The sequence below is a fragment of the Microtus ochrogaster genome, chromosome 22 (assembly GCF_000317375.1).
Source record: "Microtus ochrogaster isolate Prairie Vole_2 chromosome 22, MicOch1.0, whole genome shotgun sequence".
NCBI lineage: Eukaryota > Metazoa > Chordata > Mammalia > Rodentia > Cricetidae > Microtus > Microtus ochrogaster.
The window spans coordinates 1,648,029-1,654,028 of NC_022023.1; positions in this window are offsets into that span (position 1 = coordinate 1,648,029).

The window sequence follows — 6,000 nt, forward strand, 5'->3', positions numbered from 1 at the left end:
TTGCCACCCAGGACAGTACATCTTAGGATGAAGTCCCCACTACTGCAATAATTTTGATGGAATCCATTGATCTTTTCTCTGGTCTTGTAATCATTACATAATAGTGTGTCCATGGGCACAGACAAGGATCCCACAACCACCACTTTCAGGTCTTATCTCCAGGTTACTTTATTTTACTTTATTTTGTTTTTTTGAGACAGGGTCTCACAGAGATCCACCTGCCTTGGCCTCCCAAGTGCTGGAATTAGAGGCGTGAGCCACCACTCCTGGCTCTCACTTATAGCACAGATCCTGAGAGAAGTGGTTTCTGGGTTTATTTCATCCTGTAAACAGAGTTAATGTGAACCCAGCAGTGATGCTGGACTGAGACCCATATTGAAATACAAGGCCCCAGAAGTAAAATGGTCTGGGTTAGGGTTTAAACACAGAATACTAAGAAGCAGGTGTTAGGAGTGTGGACTCAGATTGTTCTAAGTGGTTTCCAAAAGGGGACTTAATTTATTATCCGAAGCCAAGTCCCATGTAGCAGTCAGATTGAAGTACCATTTCAGTTCATTACTCCTTTGCAAGGGCTTTCCCAGACATACTCAGCTGTGGCAGGATGTCTCAGATTTGGGGGAGGTAAAATTACCGCCCCGACTTTTAGTCCACTTTCATATGACTGCAGCATCACCGAACCCAGCGGTAGAGCCTGGGCTCCTGGGTGACCGGAGAGCTCTAGCCCAGCGGCACTTGCTGAGTGCCTGAAGTCGCTGATGGCCTGCACCTCACTGCACAGGCTTCCTGAGTTCCTGGTCCTGTAGACTGAGATCCAGCTATGGTTCTGGGCCACACCTGGAGGTGTGGCTGCCTTGGGCCTTTGGTGTGGTGTGATTTTCCTTCCTGGTCTTTGGACCATCTTCCTGCACACCCCCCCCCCCCCCGACTTAAGCTGTGGTCCCACTGAAGCAGGCCTTTTCTGCTTCAGCCCTGGTTCCAAACTGTCTTCCTGCATCCGTGGAGTGGGATGGGGAGGGGCTAGTGGCTAAGCCCTCCCTTAGCAATCACAAGGATTGGGTACCTCTGGGCCCTAGAGTCAGGAAGCCTTTTCAGAGTTGTAGCTAGTCCCCTTCTCCCTGGCAGAAGGTCAAGCCTGGCGTCTTGTGACGTCGAGAGAGCTGGCCATCTGCACGCCTTGAGTCATTCCCAGGCTTCGTCAGCTGACTCTCCCGTCATCTTCCTCCCGGCTCTCACCTTCACTCCTCTGATTCTGAGTCAGTTCCATGCTACTGTATTCCGGGTTACCGCCAGATACCTTCTAGGAAGGCACCATTCCGTCACCGATTTTTGTCTACTTTTCTCTGTCTCAATCACCTCATCTTGCTTCCTGTCCCACCAAAGTAATGAAATAAATCATCTTTTTTTGGGGGGGGGGGCAACATTTTATTGCTTTATTTTTGTTGTTGGTGGTTGGTTTCTCTGTAACAGCCCTGGCTTGACAAACTAGGCTGACCTCAAACTCACAGATCCGCCTGCCTCTGCCTCCCAGCTGCTGGGATTAAAGGCATGCGCCTCCTCTGCACAGTTTATTTTTTTAATAACATTTTTAAACAGCATTTTTTATAGCGTTTTTGGTCAAATGTTTACCAGATCTTTGATTTGAAGAAACAAACAACCAGGCAATGTTGGCACACACCTTTAATCCCAGCAGTTAGATTCAGAGGCAGAGGCAGGGGGATCTCTGTGAGTTCAAAGCCAACCTGGTCAACAGAGTGAGTCCCAGGACAGCCAGGACTGATACACAGAGAGCCTTTCTCGAAATACTAAAAAAAAAAACTCTGTGTATGGGTACTTGTGACCAACGCTGGGGTGTGTCCTTTTAGGTGAATCCGTTTTTATTTAGCCTAAACAGATCTCTCTTGTCTTCATTGGAACGGCTTTCCCAGGGCTTTGGTAGAATTTCAGATGGAGCAGACCTTTACAAGACTGCTCCATCAGTGTTTCCCAGGAACTGGTAGTGACCAAACCCTCCGGCAGCCGTCTGAAAGAAGATTCTGTGTTAATTCATTCAACAGATGTTACTGAGTGGCTCCCATGCCAGGTACCGTCCTGTGAGCTGGAATACAGCAACAGACAAAAGTGAGCCCAGCCTTGGGTTTGGCCCCTCTGCTGAAGACTGCAGTCACGTGTGCTCACACTAACTCAATAGTAACAGCTGCCCTGGAAATAGGGATGACCTTTGCCATAGGCCTCTGCGCCAGAAGTCACTGTGCCTCTCCAGCGTCATTAGGAACCCACGGACTGTATGTTCCACTTAATTTTATTATCCTTTTGCACAGATCCATATTGGTAGAAAAAACACACTGGCAATGTTGGAAGTGTAAATTGGCAACAGCTTTCTGTAAGGCAGCTTGGCAGTATCTGTGGGGAGTTTCACAAATGCTTGTATCCCCCGATCCTCCAAGTCCACTTCTGGGAATCTGTCCTAAGGAAATAGTCTAAAATATGGGCAGAATTTATGCTTAATAATCTGAAAGTCTAACGGTAGAAATCGGTTAAATAAATGATAGTCTGACTATGATAGGCTGGCAGTATGCAGTCGTGCTAACAGAGAACACTTAGCAGCAGACTGGAAAAGCTTGTGATGTTTTAAAAGAAATAAAGAATTCAACGCATACATCCAAAAAGATTCAAATACCTAGAAAGGATTTGTTAACTTTTGAGTTGTTTGAACTTTAATTTTTTTTTTTTTTGGTTTGTATGTCTTTAAAAGATATTTCTTGCCGGGCAGTGGTGGCACACACCTTTAATCCCAGTACTCAGGAGGCAGAGGCAGGTGGATCTCTGTGAGTTTGAGGCCAGCCTGGTCTACAAGAGCTAGTTCCAGGGCAGGCTGCAAAGCTACAGAGAAACCCTATCTTGAAAAACCACAAGAAGGATATTTCTTTAAAATTAGCACAACATTTTAAGAAATAGCATCAAAAGTTGGCAGTGGAGAGATTGCAGCTCTATCACTTTGATCCGTGAACGTTAACTGACTTGGTCACCCGGAGGCTGCAGGGTCTTGTGTTGGTAGCCACAATGGGACAGAAAGGAAAAGGATCCCCACCCTCTTCCACCCATGAAGGAATGTGACCAGAAGCCCCACAATTGCCAAAGTGGTTATGAAGACACGAAAGCTTTCTGGAAAGTCCTTGAGTCTCCCAGAGAATTTCTTGAGGGCTAAAAATAGCTTTCAATGCGCTAATACATCTGTCTTCTCCCATAGCAGGGCACACAAGCAACATGGTTGTGGGCAGTAATATGTATTCTACATGGGGAAAGCCACATGTAAATCATGAGATATTTAACATGGTAACTCTTGAGGTTCAGAAATGTTATCCCATTGCTGTCTGGAACATGTAATATGTATTCCCGATATACATACGATAATACAATTGTGTCCTGTACATAATTGTGTTGTTATATTTTTTTAAGATTAAGTTCTAAACATTTGGAGGTGTGTGTGTGAGTATGAATATGGGTGCCAGTGTGGGGGTGGGGCAGAAGAGGGCATCCGATCCTCTGAAGCTGGAGTTACAGGTGGTTGTGAACTGCCTGCCATGGGTGCTGGGTACTGAACTCAGGTTCTCTACAAGAACTACAAGAATGTCAGGCTCTCTTAACCAATGAGCTCCCCCTCCCCCTTTTTTTAAGATTATTTGTTGTGAATAGTGTTCTGCCCGCATGTATACTGCAGGCCAGAAGAGGGCACCAGATCTCGTTACAGATGGTTGTGAGCCACCTTGTGATTGCTGGGAATTGAACTGAGGACCTCTGGAAGAGCAGCCAGTGCTCATAACTGCTGAGCCATCTCTCCAGCCCCCAGTGAGCCATCTCTTTAGCCCCTATGCTGTAGGATTTTAAATGAAAAACTGTAGCTTATGTCTACCCCAGATGAAACTAAAACACACACTTCAATACGAAAACGTTATCACCTTGGTAAAATTTCCAGCCTCAGAACAAGCACATAAAGTAAAAAGTTGCATTTAAGTGTTGTACAGGTTATAGATGCCCTGAACTGCGTGAGTTCCTCAACACCCTCTGTGTGTGGAAAGAATACTAATGGGGCTCAGGCTTTGGTTCTGGCTTCTCAGCCGGCTGTGGGACTGGGCGGTTCATCTACACCCCAAGTGCCTCCGTCATTTGTCTGTAAGAGGGGAAGAATACCACGTATTCTATTTTGTTCATTTCTCTAACTCAACAAATACTTGGGCTTATATGTGCCTGACACGGTGCTAGGCAGAACGTATGGTAATATGCAAGACAAAAAAAAATCTGTGGGCATACATCTGAGTGAGGGAAATGTAGCATCTCCGTGATCATAGACGTGGCTCTAACACTGAATAAGATGAGGTGCAGGGCAGGAGACCTGGCACGCAGTTAAGTGCCCCCGTTCTCTTCCTGACGACTCCTAGATACTGTACACGAGGGGGGGGAGCAGCAGAAAGTGGCCCCCGCTCGCTGCTTCGTTCTATCTCTGGCTAGTCACTACCTCAGCCAGTTCTGGCTTCAGACAGATTCTTCCATGTCCTGTGAGTCTTACAGTGTGTTTCCAGAGTGACACATCAATTCAAAGTGACCTTTCCTGGAGCTGCTGTTGGGTGTCCTTGCAGGGGACGAGATGGCAGGTGTGAGGTCCACAAACGCAGGGCTGTTGCCGGCTAAGCACAACACACACAATCGTTTTCACGGTTGCTCCTCTCCAAGGAAAGCTGCACTCTGCGTCCACACCAGACACTGGAGAAGCAAGCAGAGTTTACAGTGTTAGAATTAGCTACTGTGTTATTTATGAGAAATGGGGTGCTGACAAAAAGCCAGAAAAGACGCTCTCACGTGCGGTTTGTTCATATTTTTACTTGTTGAGAATTTAAGAAGTTGAGAAATGCTTACAGAAGCAGCCAGAAGTTTACCCCTGGCACTGGAAGCCTTAACCAGCTCCATCCCTGCCTCAGCCTCCTCCTCCAAATTATCTAACAAAGAGCCACTAACTGACTTTCTCTGGGCCTGCTCTGTTCTAGACCGAAGGTATAGCCCTTGTTCTTAACTGCTGCCTTGCTCTGTGGGACGGAGGGAAAGGACCAGATGTGGAGGGATGTACCCTCTGTGGGCTCTTGCCTTACAAGACTAATTTCCCCAGAACATGGTTATAAGGACCCAACTCCTATCAAGAAAACAGAAGGTTGGAATTGTTGCCTTTACAGTCATTGTATAAATGAGCAAAAGGCAGTGGAGAGGCAAAACGTGCAGTGGAATGGTCGCTGTGAAGCTCATGCTATCACTAGGTCCTCTTAAGGAGAAAGGCCCCAGAGCATTGGCCTCAGGAGCTGGTTTGAAACCCTATCTCCTGGAGGAGACTGGACATCACCCTCACCTTACGAACTTCGTAAGTGGGGCTTATTAGGTAAAGGGGTCTGTTGCCAAGCCTGATGACCTGAGTTCAATCCCTGGTACCTCCATGATGGAGGAGACAATTCCCACAATTTATCCCATGACTGCTACATGTGTGCCATGGCACAAGCATGTCCCTACACACACACACACACACACACACACACACACACACACAGAGAGAGAGAGAGAGAGAGAGAGAGAGAGAGAGAGAGAGAATAAAACTGTAATAAAGAGAACCTAATAAGTAACAAATCAGAATTAAAGCCCAAATTAGATGAAGAATAGGTCCAGGGAGGTCTGAAGCTTCTTGAGTTACACATCTGCTTGATGGCAGAGCTGGGACAGGAACAAGGGACCCTGAGCTTATCCAAGCCAGTCAGATGGGTTTTTTTCCATGATGTCCTTCATAATGATTTCTTTTACTAAAATGTTTGTCCTTAAGGTGTCTTGCATTTTACCATGGTGCAGAGCTCTGAGGACTCTGAGGAATACGGTCAAGGCACAGACCATGGTGCAGAGCTATAAGGAATACGGTCAAGGCACAGACCGTGGTGCAGAGCTCTGAGGAATACGGTCAAGGCACAGACC